The 16,688-nt window shown below is 43.1% G+C and overlaps 1 protein-coding gene and 1 long non-coding RNA gene across 2 annotated transcripts in view; one reads left to right on the top strand and one right to left on the bottom strand.

Moving 5' to 3' along the window:
• LOC124337859 overlaps positions 1-16,688 on the bottom strand; it is a 639,313-nt gene that overhangs the window by 412,126 nt on the left and 210,499 nt on the right. The window lies entirely within an intron of this gene.
• LOC124331372 (protein shank-like) overlaps positions 1-16,688 on the top strand; it is a 40,582-nt gene that overhangs the window by 1,905 nt on the left and 21,989 nt on the right. The window contains exon 3 of the mRNA XM_046788798.1: positions 6,429-6,898. The gene's annotated coding sequence lies outside the window, so the exon portion shown is untranslated. The remainder of the gene's footprint in view (positions 1-6,428; positions 6,899-16,688) is intronic.

The raw sequence follows: 16,688 nt of genomic DNA on the forward strand, positions 1-16,688 counted from the left end.
TTTGACTTTGAAAGAGCAAGTTCAGGGAGGTGCGGAATTATCTCTCTCTCTCCTGCTGGCTGGCCTTTTCACGTTATTTCTCTCTGCCCCATAATGAATAGAGAGCTAGGTATTTAAAGTGTGCCGTGTCGGTCGATCGCCCTTTGTCGTCCGGTCGGTGGGAAGAAAAACCAGTCCGTATTTTGTTATTTTTCGAAGAAGAATCCCCGATTCATCTCAATTTCATTGCCCTCCCATTTTTTTTTTATTTTTAAGAAAAAAGGGGCGCCATTTAAATTAAAATCAAATGAAAATTGACGGCGTCCGTTTGTGTGTGTTTTTTCTTCATCTGATTGGCCAATTGAACAATTTTTTCCCGGCTGGAAACCCGAGATGTTACAACCTGACACAATGTCCGATCCGATCCGCCCACTCTCTATCAGACATCCCGTCAAGAGTTGAGTTTCCACAATTTTGTTTTGTTGCATCTTTTGTGTTTGTCTGCCGTTTTTTTTATTTTATTATTGGGAAAGAAAACACGACGGGGGGAAGAAAATAGGGAGGAGGATCGCGTTACTCGCGTGCAGCAGCGTTCGATTCGCAGCGCAACGTGAAAAGTGAGAAGGACCACACAACCGCGCGCACCACCAACCTGCCCGTTTTGTCCCCGACTTCCTTGTTGAGCTTATTTGTGTTTGTTTGTTTGTCTGTCGAACGCTTGAAAACACACATTCGCTCGTCAGATTTTCCCCCTTTGGGAAAAAAAAGGCTTTTTTTGTTTTCCTTTTTATTTCCAAGAAGATTCAGTCAGACTTGTCGTGTCTTCTTTGGTTGCGCCGTGTCACCTTGTCCATTCACTTCTGCGTCCGCGCGCCTCTTTTCTTATCAAACCAAAAAAATTCGAAATTTTATTTTTCTCCGTGAAGAAAAGCTGCTGGACGCGCGGCGACACCAGTCAAAAGGATTGGTTCCATGATTCACAGCCCCCGAGGTGTCAATATACCTTAACGTGCCGTTTTGGTTTGAATTTTTTTTATTTTTTTTTTAGGAATTTTGCACCCAAAAAACACCAAAAATTTTCTTTTGCTTTTTGGGGCATGCGCGCACGCGCGTTCGCTCACTCCCGGCTCGACGGGGTGTTGATCCTTTTCTTTCTCGGTCCGGTGAAACCGACACTTTACTTTTTTTTTTTTTTTTTTTTTGATTCCCGGGCGTCTCACTCTGCTCTTTCTGGAAATTTTTGTGTATTTTCCCATTTTCGTTGTCGTAAAAGGTCGATGGCTCTCCAACGCCTATTCTTCTCTTGATGGTCGTATAATCACCGCGTCTTCTTATAAATGTATATAGCACTGCCTTTCGGTTATTTTTTCTGTTTTGTTCCTTTTTTTCACGCTCCATTGAATTCTCCATTTTTGACGGGACGAATTCGTTTCCTCTCTCTCCCGATTTCGGGAGTTGACCGGTGGCCACATCCGCCTTGGTGCCTTTATTACATTTATTTGCTTCTGACTTGTCCTATGGCACTCGAGAGTGCGAGCGGGGGGAAATCAGAGACGGGCCAACAATAACAACACTAATAATCGGATAAGAGGAAATAACAACAAAACCTTCTCGGAATAAACCAAAACAAAAATAAAAAAAAACAATTGGCCTTGTCTGAAATTCGGGAACAATGTTCCGCTCGATTGTTTCTCGATTGAGTTCCACGTACTACACCACCGAAAAGCAAACAAGAAAAAAAAATAATAAATAAATAAATCAAAAACATGCCAGGCTGCTGCTGCATTTGAATTTTGACTGCGTGCTCTGATTTTTCTTTTCTTTTCCCATTCCCGAGAGAGAGACTGTGTGCCGCCTGTTTTATTATATTTGGAAATTTTTGAAGCGAGCGTGAAAAAAAAAAAAAAAAAAAATCAAGTAAGACGTGGGCGTGTTGCGTGCCGACAATGAAACTGCAGTTTTGATCGACGTTTGAAATCTGAAAACCCTCCACAAAAAGAAAAGAGGCCAGGCCAAAACAAAACTGTGAACAAAACGCAAATATTAAAGTGGTGGTAGTTGAAAAATGGCATAAATTGTCCGAATCGCGTGTCCGTGTTTATTCACGGCGTGAATTTGGGCTTTCTTCTTTTTCTTTTTTTACTGAATCGGTTCGGTCATGTGTGTCCCTTTTTTTTTTTGTTATTTGTTACTTCACCGGAAAAAGAAAATTCTCGTGCAAGCGCAAAAAACAAACCGAAATCTGAATGTTTTACACGTCGTCACGTGATTCTTCGCTGGTGTAATGCAACAATAACCGCAATGATTATTATTATACCTTTCTTGCATTACAACGCGCGCAGAGAGTGTTGAGACGGCCTTTTTTTTTCACTTTGATCGGCTGCATGAATTATTCGCCGGAATCGGAGCTCCTTTCACTTTTTGATTTGTTTTCCAATAAAATTTCAGAACGCCCGCGCCAGAAAATTATTTGAAACGGCCATTCAAATAAAAATGGGGGGGGGGGGGGGGACTGAAGAATTGCGCACCACATTTGGGTTGAAAAACAAAAGATTGGCCACACGTTTGTGCTCTGTTTTCTAAAGTCTCTTCTCATTTGGGTGTCGTATTGTTTGCAGCGTGTCATTGTGTCCCGATTCAGCCGTGCAGTCAAAGTGGAAAAAAAATAAAGAAAGAACGAACGAAAGTGGTTTACTACCGCCGTTATTACCGTAGTAACGCCGATGGCTTCTAATGAATGGCGCAGGAGGAGGGTTTTTTTTTGTTTTCTTCATCTGCCCGCAGAATTACCGCGCCTTTGGCATTTTCAATTTTCTCTCTCTTGTGTCTCTTTGTGACGTGATTTAATATCGAATTGAATGTAGTCTTAAAGTGAGGATGATCGGCGGGCGGGATCGGACGATTATCGGTCAACCCCTTGGAGCGTTTCTCTCAGACATTTTGACTCGAAGAATTGACGGAAAGTTGTCGGGAAGATTTTCGTTTTCCTTGGCGAATCAAAAAGGAAAATTCTTGGTCGATTTCGTGACTTTTGTCGTCACGGTCTCAGAGTCAGGCCGAAAAGAAAAGTGTGAACGGGGCGAAAACGCGAAAGACGAGAGGGGAAATGTGATCAATGCACTGCCGGTAGAAGAACGTTCTAATTAGTCGGTCGTGCCGATGACAAGACACACGCGAATATCCCGAAAAGATGGAAGAAGAAGAAGGGGGAAAAAATTGATCGTCACGACAGACGGAGAGAACGACATTCAATGGGAAAGGATTTCATTCCAGCCAACGACGACGACGACACACGCAGATCTGTGGAGGGGGGAAATAGCCGAAATGGGCGGTTTCCTATCGATCGATCAATGACGAGGTCACGCGTGACTGAGCCGTTCGATCGAAAGCGCAAGTGAAGGAATAAGACAAAGAAATTGGGGGGACCATCTTCTTTTTTCCCTTCGAGTCCCTGATGGGCCTGCGCCATTAGCTCATTTTTATATTGAAAAAAAGAAAAAGATAAACGAAGACAATGTCTGAAAACCAGCGGGAGGGAATGTTGAAGAGTTTGCGGGCGGGCGCCTTCAATCATCTCCTTTTTGATGGATATATTTTCAATTATTGATTTTAAGTCTTTTTCGATTATCCCTAAAAGGTTTCCGAAAAGATGGGGGGGGGGGGGGGAAATCTGCAGCCACGAGTTAAAAATCACCACCGGCGAGAAAGTTTCAAAGGAGGAACACAATATGTACAGCACTTAGGCACTCGGTTTTTGGTTTATGAATGGCTGAAAGAAATGCAACCCACACCCAAAAGACGGTACACTACACGAGTCGTTTGCTTGTATTTTGTTTTGGGTTTATTTTTTTGCGGTCAGGGCGTCTCTAAACGCACGCACAAAAATTGCCACGCGCATTTTTTGTTGTCGACAAATTTCCCGATCGTCGACAGCCACTTGTTTTTTTCGCCCCATGTTATTTGTTTTAGAATTGAAATATTGACCAACAAGCAACTAGAGACTATATATACAAGCAGTTTTGGTAGGGAAAGAAATTTGTGGCCAAACTTAGAAATTCATCGCTGATGCCGCCCTTCGCCGGACGGCCAAGTGAAAGGGAGGAATATTATTTCCATTCTTTTTTTTTAGACCTCTCTGCTGGCGTATTACACCCGTTTGGGTTATTATTTAATAAAAAAAAAATAACAGTACACACACACACAGCATTCGTACACGTACATGAGCCATTTACATGTTTTTTGGGGGTCTGTTAAACTCTCTCTTTTTCTTGTTCATCTTTTCTCCGAGTACGAGAGTCTCAACGTTTTCGACTGTATACTTATAGATCCTCATGTCATGATAATGCAAAGATCGTTTCCCCTCCCGGGCTCCTCTCTCCCCCCCCCCCCCTCCACTCCCGTGATTTATATCGCATAAGACATCCATTATTACAAGCTTCTACTTTTTATCATCATCGTAGCTGGGCCCCCCCCCCCTTTTTTTGGGCTGCGAAAATTTCGGGGGTTTCATTTTTGATTTTATTTAATCGTTTGATTAAATTCCCAACTGAAAAGTTTCGGTCGGTTTTTCCCAAGGATTATTCGCTTACACTCCAACTCTACTAAGTGGTAAAGTCTATTATTCTTTTGGCGACTCTGGATGTTATATTAGATGGAACAATAAAACTCAAACAACAACTGAGGAAAATGACGAGACGAAACGAGCGTTGGAAGGTTGTTGCATTGAAGCGTCTTGTGTTCTTTTGTCGGCTGTTGTTGAGGTCTACCACCACGGGAAGGTACAACAACAACAACAACAACAAAAGCAAAAAGCAAAGGAAAAGGGATGTAGGGAATGTCGCCGTTGAGTGTTGTTGTTGTCGGCGCAACAACAACGGAGCGGGGTCACGACAAAACTATTTCCCCGCATCATTCGGCGTGGCTCAACTTTGCCCGAGACCTCTATACGCGCCAGGCATACGTAATGGCAATCTCTTCTCCTTTTGTTTCTTCTTCTTCTTCTTCTTCTTCTTCACCACTTTATATTTATTTTTTGAAAACAAAACAAACATCGGGACGGACCTTATACGCCGGCAGCATTCTTGACCTTGGGTCTGGGCCCTGCAGAGAGACATTTTATCTGTACACAGACCAGCCGAGAAAACGTCAATACTTTTTTTTTAATCCACGAATCGAGTCAATTTTTATTCAATTTTATATTTTTGGGTTAATAGGAGCGGCGGCGGAATTCCGCTCGATTATATTTCGTCTTTTTTTTTTCACATCATTAAATTTTATTTTTCATTCGATTCGCTCCTTTAACCCCACCCAAATAATTTTATAGCCTCATCGTCTCTTTGGGCCGAGTCAATGTGCAAAATGGCTTTGCGTTAAAGTAGTTAAAAACTATTTGGTATTCTTTTTTCTTTTCCCGGGCTATATTCGAAACGACTAAAACATTCTTCTCTTTTTCGAGCTCGTTAAGTTGTCCTCTTTTTTTGACTTGGGGTTGTACTATGATGCAAGAAGTCTGTAACATGGTCGTGAACGAGTTAAAGAAATTTACTTTTTGAAAAAAAAAAAAGTCTGCGGCCGTTGAAGCTGCGGGACAAATCGAGGCAACAGACGCCCGTTTCTCTTGGATTTGTTGTACGTAACGAGCGCGTCGTTGCAGCGACAATCGATTCATCATCAGCCGAGGGACAGCCAAGAAACAAACAAGTCGATCTCTCTCTCTCAAACACACAAAAAATTGTTGTGCACACACATAATCGAATTAGAAACCCCGCAAAGAAGTCCCGTGCGTCTGTTTTTTTTTTTTCGCTCGACAACTGCACATACTGGAGGCGATATTCGACCATTTTTTTCCATCTCTCCTTGACAGAAGAATTTATGTAATATAAATAAGGTGACTTTTGAAAAAAAAAAAAAAAAATTCTTGTTTTGGACGTTGCCCGGAAGGAGGACTCTCTCTCTCTCTCGTCCATTATATAGCCGAGCCTTATCTGGACTGTTGTTGTTGTTGCTGGTGTGGCCCTTTTAGATCGTGATACTACGGGGTTCCAACCTTTTCTCTCTCTCTCTCTGGCTCCGCCCATCGACTTGGACTATCTCTCACGTGTCGGCTCCTACTCGAAACCAAATTCAAAAGGGAAGAGACGAGTAAGAAGGGGAAGAAGAAAGGAACAAGGGCCACAAGGAGAAGAAGAAGAAAACCTTTTTCTTAGTTGTGGGGGGAGACAGATTCATTGAAGCACACGCCACCGTCTGGCCAAGTCGCCTTTCCTTTTTTCTCTCTCTCTCTCGTTCGTTCAAAATTCTTTTTATACTTTGACTCTGTCGTGTTTTGTATTTGTTGGTTGGCCGTCCTACTGTCACTTAATATCCCCAGGATCGGACAAAGTCAGAAATCAGAACCTGTTGGCCCAGTGAATTTCAATTCGTTTTTCTTTGGTTGATTCTTTTTTCAGGGTTTGGCAGGTCCCCTTATCCTGGTTTGATTGAGCATTCATTTCGACTGGTGTGTTTTGTTTTAGTGTGTGTGTGTGTGTGTGCTGTTTTCACGGTGTGAGAGCAGCGCGTTGGCCGGACACGGAACAATTATCTCGTTACCCAGTGCTCTGCCGAGCGGCAAATGAATGAGCAAGTGCTGCAAACGGGACGCTTCTGAACAACAAAAACCAACGAGAAAGTGTGCCCGACACGCGACCATTTTGCGGGACAAACTCTGCGGCCGCTGGATTGAATAGTGTCGTGCTGGTCCTTGTTCTTGTGCGTCGCCGTGAAATAAAGGAGAAAACAAAAAAAATATCAGAACCAGAAAATTCGAAAAATCAAATCCAACCGAAAGTGAAGAAGAAAGAAAGAAAAGAAAACAAAACGGGATAAATGAGCCGGATTGCAGCATACAGCCGTGACAGCGCATTTGACGGGCAATAAGGTAGAAAGGCTAAATCTGCCAGATAATCAATTTCTTTATTTTCATACTATACACCCGAAATGAGTCACGCAATCAGTTGTTTTTCGCTTTGATGTCAGAATCAAACACACTGAGAAAACAAGAATTACTGAATTTATCTGATAAGCGAGCCGTACATATTCAGGCCAAGTGGATTTGCCGGCCGGGTGTCTACATACTTACAAATATTTGTGTGTGTGAGTGTTTCGTATATATCGATGAAGGAAAAAAAGGCGATTGCGCGTGTGAAAGTGACACACTGGCGGCCGATAAGGATGAAGATATAAATTCCATATTTTAGTTTTTTAGTTTTATCCCAACTGCGTTTTGCTCTGTCGCTCTGTAGAATCTGAGAATTCATTGACGTTGGGTCTGGGTCGTCGGGAACCCCTCCTCCAATCTCGAACGTAGGATCAGCAACACGCCAACAACAAAGAAAATAACACAAAGTCCGTGATAATTCAGAATTTTTCCAGTCATGTAGAGATGGATGTTGATGTTGGGCTAGGCGGTGGCGGCGGCGGCCTCAGTACACGGGCGGAACGAATTTCAGGACCCGGACGTAACCGGTCACGCGGCAGTGTACACACAGTAGTACTTGTTCACCTTTTTTTGTTGTTGTTGTTGTTGTTGCTGCTGTTGTTATTTTTTCGGCTACAACACGGAATCCATAACGTCGGCAGGGGTCTCTCTTTCTTTCTTTCGGTCGGAATGTTATCGGATGAAAATTGAAGTGGCGCCAAACCGTTACACATTTGAATGATGGAAAACCAAGTCATTTATTAGAAGAGATGCTAACGGATTTGCCAAAAGCCAATCATCCTAGAGAGTGACGACCTCCCGTTCACTTTTTTTTTTTTTTTTAATCCTCGTGCACGGTGATATAACAATAAAAAATAAAAGCCCAGTACAACTTTTTCTCCGAGATCATTGCCGCTGGTCCAGAGTCGTAAATAAATAAAGAAATAAAAATGTAAAGTTCAAGTTAAAAAAAAAAAAAAAAATACAAAAAGAAGAAAAAGGACTCAAGGTATTTCTTTTCCCATTTGATTATTTCGCGCACTCTAGCTTGAAGATACAGAAAACGGATTCTTCTTCTTCTTTTCAACGTTCAGGGCGGTTTTTTGAACTCGATCGACGCGAGGAAGATTCTCCAGTCACGGGCTAACGGGACTTTTGGTTTTGTGCTGTTCCTTCTCTCTTTCTCTCTCTCTGTTCACGCGTGTGGAGGTGCTTGCGTGTTGTATACGTACACGGTGGGGGGAAGAAGAAGAAGAAGATGGGAGAGGTCACCAGCATCTGCTTTGCATAGCTCAAATTCTTTTACGTTCCTTTTTTCTTTTCTTTTTTCTCAGTTGATGATTCGCGCTGCTGCTGTTCACGTTCTTCTTCTTCTTCTTTTTTGATTCAATCGGCAACTACAATATACTACGACTCCCGTTGTTGCCTTGACTGGCTATTGTATTACCCCCGCAATAATAAAAAGAAGGAAAATGTGCACTCTGCTGCTGCATCATCGTCGTCTCAGCTTCTTTTCATTATTGCCTTCTCAAATATTTCCAATCCATTGCCGACATTTTCTTTTTTCTCCCGTCAAGTTTTGGGGCGGCTGACGCAGCGGGAAACGGCACGACAATGCAGCAGCAGCAGCCGATTCTCGTCTTTTTTTTTTTAATTTTTTGTGGGTTTTATTTTTAGAATTTTTTGGGTTCTTTTCCTCTTTTATTTGTCTTATCTGATGAGGCAATTCTCAAGACGAGAAAGGCCAGCGCTCCTTTCTTCTTCTTCTTCTTTTTTACATAAGTCCAACTTTTTGATTACTTCAACATATTTTTTCGCAGCGAATGCGAAACGTTTAATTCACGCAGTAATTCGACGGTTTACAGTTACATTTTATCTTTTAATTTTCCCAGCTTTAAAAAAAGAAAAAGAAAAATATTTATTTATCCGAGGCGAGTCTCTTCATCAAGAAATGGGAAACCGGACTGCTGGACCACCACCAACGTTAACTGGAAATTTTTCTAGAAGGGCCAGGGCGAGAGGGGTTTGGTGTGGACGGGAGGGAGGGGGGTCAAAGACCGGTATAATAATATTGGCATTCACGTCTCGACTACTTACTACTTTGCGTATCGGGACAGAGATCTAAAACAGTTATGTTTGTCTTTCTTTCTTTTTTTCAAATCAAATTGTTTTTGTTTTTTTTCCCCCTGGAGTTGGTGGGGGGGAAGAGAATGAAGCGGTAAACTGGTTGAGACCAGGTCGAGGTGTGTGTGTCTTGTCCAGTTGTCTTATACAGCAGTTGTTATTTTGATTAATGAGCTAAGCATTCCAAAAAGAGTTCTATTATCCCCCCAACCGACATTCTGGCTATTTTGTAGTTATTGCTGGCTCTTCGTTAGGGAGTTATATAATGGGGAGGGGAGGAATAAAAATCTCCAATCAGGCAAAAGTCGTTGATCCTGGCGCGTTCATCAGTTGATATAGCCAATCATTTTCTGCGCCTCTTCATTATTTTTTCTCCCATCAATCGAGAGAGAGAGAGACTCTCAAAGTCAATCCAATCTCGGCTGATTATTAATCCTGGGCTTGATTTTGCCTCGTTGGATTTTATATTTTTGTTGTTGTTGTTGTTGTTGTTGTTTCCATCCAGTAGTCGTTGATTTCCGAGTCATGAGATTCGACTGGGGAAACTCCTTTTTCTATTACCACAAGTCATAGAAATAACAGACGCAGCTGTTGCTTCGTGTAACAGCCACCGTCAGTCGTCCTATTGAATGGCTGCAGGTGCCGCTTCAATCGTGATTGAATCTTGATTCAATCTCTTAACAAGACTCAACTCCTCTTAGTCCCTCACCGTGTTGTTGTGGTCGTGGCTATAACAAAAAAAAAGAAGAATCTAAAAGTCTACCAGAGACAGGCCGGACAAACAATTTTTCGACACGATGATGAACAAATTGGGAAAATTTTGTTTTTTCTTCTTCTTCTCTCTCGTTGTTGTTGTTGTTGGGTGTTATTTTTATATTTAGAGATATTGTTGGAGATGGCTGCTCCATGTCTAGTATTTAATACTTTTTGTTTTTCCTCTTTGTGTGTGTGTGTGTGTGGATTGATTGCCCGGCCAGCGGCGAGACATTGATGCATCGGCCGATGGTGGGCGCAATAAGCGGCTTGTGAGTTTGAAGAAACAGAAAAAAATATTAACGAAAAAAGAAAGAAAAGAAAAGAAGAAGAAGCCGTACTAGTATTTGGGTAGTAGTATGTTGGAGTAGTAGTAAACTCTATGTAATAAAGACTTTTTTGAATAATGTCGTCGTAGTAACAGGCAAAAGTAGGAAGAGGAGAAAGGATAAAGCCGTGCAAATGCACTGGGGGGGGTGCCCCCCCCCCTTTTTCAGCTCATCGAACAGATGATTAAGTGACGGAAGTGTGCACCTTTTCAGAGTACACACACGCGTGTCATATGCTACCCGTTTGATTATTCTAAACGTCAGACGGCTGGAAATACAAGAAGGAAACATATTTTGAAGGTTTTCTATTTGTTTTCTGGTTGCCCGGCAGGCAACAGGCCCTGCATAACAATTGAATTTGAATATTTGAAAAAGAAAAAGCGCCGGTTTTTTCTGCGTTCGATTTTTCAATTGGGAAATGTCGTCAGCGCGGTTTTTTTTTAAATCGATTTATCCTCGTTGGAAATAAATCATTTTACTTGCTGGGCTTTAATTTTCGGGCGGGTTCTCCACCACGCAATTGGGACGAAGTGCACGGCAGTTCATTTCCCTTCCGTTCCCAATGCTGAACGTGTCTTAACCAAAAAAGGCGTACATAGTTTCTAGTTGTTGTAGTAGCTGTTGTGTGCGGGATCAGTGTCACCTCCTCCGACTAGATGAGCCCGCTGTGTGTCATCTCTTGATGATGACCTTTCGTGGTGGGTCTTTCGTGACCGGCGCCACCAGCGGATGCCCTGGATTGAAATGAAAACATTTTCAGTTGATTTTTTTTCTTTTTCTTGTTTTGTCTTTGGGCCACTCGTAAAAGTCGACAGAGGAAAGTGCCTTTCTCTCTTACTATATTCTTTCGAGTTACATCCCAGGCCACTTCGTGTTTGGCTGATGATGAATCACGATCCTTTGGCGTTATCCACCCCGGTGAAAAATGTCCCAAAAAAATCTTTTGAAGGGGGTAGAACCAAAAAATGTAATTCTCACGTTAGACGCTCTATAATCTTATGAACAAGTTTCGTTGCTGTGCACTTGTCTGCACCACCTTTTTTTAAATATTTTAACTCTTTCACACTCGAGGATTCCTTTTTTTTTATTCTACTTCTTTTTAATGTTTGCATATAAAAAAAAAACGTGTTTGGCAGCGGTGATTTCCTCTGCTTGTGCTTCTGGGGTTGGGCTGGACTGGTCTGTTGTTGTTGTTGTTCTAACGACGGATGTTAATGGCTGCTGGGGTAGTACCGAGAAGGTAGGAGATTACATATATAGACACACACACACAATGATGCAAAGTCGATTGCCTTGGAATCGGCGCGTAACGGGAAAGAAACGGGCCCGTCTTGCTGGTTGTTGGTTGCCAGTCAAGGATGGGCCCTGCGGTTAGTGGCGGCCAGAGTCTCTTCTTCTTCTTCTTCCTTTTCGTCAATGGTATTATACACACACAAGCGAATAATGATGATAAAAGGGGGAATATCTTGGCGCTCTTTCTTCTTCTTCTTCTTCTTTTTTTGAATGGCCGCGGCCAGAGACCTTTCCTTCTCGGTTTTGGCCGAACGGACGGAACGAACGGAGCATGTAACCCATCCGGAATTGATGCGGTCGTTGGCCACACAGCACAGCGCAGCTCGGCAACTTTCGGTTGAGTTGCCAAATGCAAATAGATTCATTGATTATTCATCCATCATTTTCTCTCCCGGCCGGTATTTAATTGCCCAAACGACTTTATTTTCTTCTTCTTCTGTCGTTCAACAAGACCGAAAAAAGAATAAGAGCCGAACGTTGTGCTGTTTCCCGTGTCATCCATCATTCGGATGATTATTTTTTTTTATATTCGCCAACTGTTCGTGACCCGTACGGATTTCCCCTCTTTACATTTGTTAAGCTGCGCCTTTACTCGTGGGAGCGATGACGGACTCGGGAAGGGCGGACGAACGAATAACACACACAACACACACGGGCTGATCCGTCATTCTCTATCAAGGAGCCATCGGTTAACAACAGGAGAAGCAACAAACATCAACACCAATAAAAGGGCAAGAAGAAAAAGAAAAAAAAGAGAAAGTAACGGAGGAATATACAAGACCCTGATATCATCTTAGTAGAAGTAGAAGAAGGTTGAGCGGGTGGTGGTGGTGGGGAGAGACTCGCTTAATATAGCTTTGTGCTCCTCGTGCTCCCTCAGTTCGCCCCGGAGCAATTTTCTCCCCCCTTTCGAATTCGAACGAACGAGATTCCCGACCGGAGCAGCAGCAGCAGCAGCTAAGGGGGGCAGTCAGCTTAAACATAAACCAATCATTTTGTTGCGCCGTGTAATAATAATCCGGCGCAGGGCTCCGAGGGTTAGGGGATGTAACAATGGTGGGGGGGGGGGGGGGGGAGACACGAGCAGCAGCCGCCAGTTGTGTTGTGACGTGAGTCTTGTCTGTCCGTCCGTTCGTTTTTTTATTTTATTTTTCATTTCATTTTTATTTTCTGTTGAGAAATTCTCGCTTTCAGTCTCGGCCCCTTAGGGCCAGCAGAGATCAAAAGGAAAAGATAAAAAAGAAACGAAAAAAGAAAAAAGATGGACAGATAATGAAAGTAACGTTACGAGCCTCGCCAGCAACCCCCTTCGGTCATCTTCGTCTTCTATTATATTTATGATTATCCCGGCCGATTGGCGCATCCCCTAGAGCCGGCACAGACGGACCCTATTGGCCTGCCCGTCCGTTTTTGGAAATGTTCTCTTTTCTTCTTCTTTTTCTTCCCCCCTCGAGGAGGAGGTTTTTTTTATTTTTTTATTTTTTTCCCAACGTGAAAGAAGAAGAAGCGGATAAAAGCAGATGCACACATGAGAAAATCCCGTTTCGTGCGCTGCAAACAGACCCAATCCCGCCATTCATTGTCACCCGAATCACGGCCGTGACCTTATCTATACAATATATAGACTCCCCCCTCCTCGGTTGGAAGATGTGAATGTCAAATGAACGCACCAAATTGGGGCCGGGAAAACAAAATAAACGAGGACGGGAAAAACCAAAAGATAATCAATTGGCCAATGAAATCGGCCCATTAATCAAAGATGAATTTCCTATTTTATTTTTATAGACTATGTCTTAGAAACCGGCGGGAATTGGACCGCCCGAAAAATACAGTTGACACAATGTTTTTTCATTTGAATTTTTTCCCGAGTGGAGAAAAAAAAACGGCTGGGAAAATGTTCAACTTGTCAAGAAAAAACTTAAATCTTTTTCTTTTTCGCGTCTATCTATTTTGGTTGTAAGTTTTTGTTTCGTCCCATTTGTGCGTGACGCGCCATGAAAGTCTCAATGAGATGGTCAAATGGCCGTGGCGTGTTTCGACCGAGTTGGGCGCAGCAGCTGATCAGTCCCGAAAATCTTTTTCTTCTTTTCTTTTCTTTTCTTCCCGAAACTCTCCGTTTTGCCGGGACCGTTTATTTCCACGTCCCGCACAGGGAGAGTTTCAAGCCAATGGACGGACAGACAGGCCAATGGACACACGTATTAGCCGTTTAGTCGTCAGAAGAAGAATAGACAGTTAACAACAACAAAAGCAAGGAAGAAGAAGAAGAACACGCTGTTGTTGTTGTTGTTGATTATTATTAGTTACACGGAGAGAACAGAGCATTGAAATGAGGAGTTGCGTGATCGGACCAGCAGCGTCTGGCGTACACACACACACACACAAGGGGCAATTACGTATGCCGCGGTCGTCCCATCGCATTTCCCCAACCATTTTGTCTATTTTCTTCTTCTCCCGATTCTTGTTTTCACGCGAGAATCAAGTCTGACACGACAGAGAAATCGCCGCCTATATCGCCCACACGCTGTTGCACGCCGGGAAAAGGTGACTGGTTGTTGTTGTTGTTGTTGCTGGCCGACCTTTGACCAAACCCACAAATTGTTTGAATTCGGCGCGGGGGTCGTCGGTCGCGGCGGGTTCGTGTCAAAATGTTCTGATCGATTTCATTCGAATTGGTTTAGAAATTCGTCGATTCACAAATCTAATCGCCAAGATCGCAGCAAAGGTTGCCCCAAATGTCGACAAAATAATAAGTGGAACAAACTAAATTTCACAATGTAATTCAGAATGTAATTTCTTCGTGATTAAATCGGCCGATTTCTCCCGGTTCGATTTCTTCATCATTCGAGTTCGGCGGTGCGTTTTTTCTTTCACGATTTTGTGTAATGTGTCGCTTTTTGATTATTCATTTTCTCCCACTCATTTCGAGTTGACGTGATTTCTCGTTTCTTTTTCTCGAATTCGGCACGACTTTCCTTGGCCCCCACCTGCTGAACGACTGCTGACCCCCCTCAGCAGGTTTCTTGTTGTTGTTTTGTCAAATTCTTTGCCACTTCTTGGACGTTACTAGGCAGATAGATTAGCAGGAGGGGGGGGGGGGGACACACAAACAAGTGGAACCGGTTCCTATTTCATCCAAAATGGAAAACAACATTTCGATGTGTTTGTTATTTTTTTGTTTTTGTTTTCCATCGTGTCCGCCGGTTATTATTACCGTCGCACGTAACGCTAACCAGTTTGGACGGCTGCCCCCCCTCCCCCCTCACCTCAACAGAATTGATTGCGCAAGGCTCGCTGGAAAAAAAAACAAAAAAATTGTTTGTCAAAAAACACAGGTGGATCCTTGACGATTTATTGCGGAAATTGTGCAACGGAGATTCCCACTCTGAATGTTTAATTCATGTCTATTTGAGTAATAATAATCCAGTTTTGCCATTCAACGTGCTGTTCGTTGCGATCCACTTTTATCGATTCTGCCCCAGCAGCAGCAGCACGCAGGGACAGCACCGCCCAGCGATGAGAACGTGTTATACGATTCACGCCAAATGTTTGGGCACTACAAGTTTTTTTGTTTCTTTTTCTTTTTTTCGTTCGTACACCATCAACTCGCTTATCCTTTGTAATAGATTTGTGTGCCGGGCCAAAGACAACGACAAGTTTTTGGCGTTGGGGAAAACTTTTGCGTTTGTTTCTAGGACCGAAGAAGAAGAAGACCTGTATGGTTTTAACTTTGTTGTTTTAGTTTTTTTTTTATTATTATCGGGAGGCAAAGCCTTTTAAATGAGGAACCCCCTTCTGGCCGTCCTGTCTCTAATCCTTTGCAGATTTCGACGAGAAAATCGCTGGTCCCAGTCTGACACTTAAAGTGTCGAGGAAATGTCGGGAAACCTTCCGTCTCTTTTTTTATTTGATTTGATTTTTCTTCTGTCCGTCTTGGCATGGGGGGGAAAAAGCTTGGCCAAAAGAATTGCGGGAGTGCAGGTTATAGTGGGGACATGACGTCACAGTCGATTTGCTTTTTCTTCTTCTTCTGATTCCCCCGCAGCAATCTCTCCTCGACTGCTGTACACGTCGGCCTGCGTGAAAACACGTCGAGAATGGGCTGGCTCCTGGATCAATAGCAAGGAGCTCTTTGTGTTATATCATCATCTTTCTCCGACCACCCATGTAACTCGAGTCGTCGTCTCCTCCCAAAGTCAAATTTCCTATTCCCTTTTCTCTGTGCAAATCACGCCTACAGTTACCGTAGGCAAAAACAAACAGAAATTATTGATCGGTTTCCTTGTTTATTTATTTATACGTCAGCCATCAAATCAACTGAAATTTGTCGTTCTCCTCGTGCTCTATCTCTCTCCTCCCCACCCAGGAGAAAATCAAAAGCGACAAACAGTTTGGGAAAATGGTCTCGTCTTTTCTCTCGTTTGGATTTTGTGGTGGCAGTTGCACCTGTGTGTCAACCCCCACCCGCGATCAAAGTTCATTCGGTAACATTCTTTCAAACAACCCGCCCGACACACAACCACCTTTTTCTTCTTCTTTCCTTCTTCCACCCACCCACCGTTTCGGCGTGATTGCAAAGTGACTCTATAAAAAGCCGAATCGTGCCGACCTACACGTATATGTATGTACACTGGTGGCTCTGTTTTTCCATGTGAGTGGCGACGACGACGACGCCAGACGGGTGCTGCAGAGTTGGCTGATATCATTTCGATTAGGCCCGGCACAGACGACAACAACCGAACCGAACCGAACCTCCCCCTGAAATCGGATGGGAATCTAAAAAAAAAAACAAGTCGGCGACACATAATACGAGAGATGAGGTGGCGTCAGGTGGCGTTATTGCCACATTAGCCCATACCCAAGAGAGAGAAAGAGGAGGGGAAATTCGTTTTGCCCGGCAGCTATAGTCGTCGTCGTCTAGATCAAAGGGACAAAATGTCGGGCGTGAGAGAGTCGTTTACCAACCATTTATTTATTTATTTTTTTAAATTTTCCACCTCTGAGCTGGACACGCTGAATTTTGTGTATTGTGTTGTCCGGCTCTTTTTTTTTATTTCTTCTTCTTTTTTAAATGCATAATCTGATGGCCACCAGAAGAGAGAAAAGACCTTGGCATGGATAAATGGCCAGCGAAATGTTGGGCGCTCTCTTTTTCGTAAAAGACTTATGAGAGTCGCCAGACGTTTTCGGGATACATAACCGAGCGCAGTTTTATTCTTTATTTTTTCTTTTTGGGATAGTTCGGATGATAA

Source organism: Daphnia pulicaria, chromosome 1 (assembly GCF_021234035.1).
Source record: "Daphnia pulicaria isolate SC F1-1A chromosome 1, SC_F0-13Bv2, whole genome shotgun sequence".
Classification (NCBI taxonomy): domain Eukaryota; kingdom Metazoa; phylum Arthropoda; class Branchiopoda; order Diplostraca; family Daphniidae; genus Daphnia; species Daphnia pulicaria.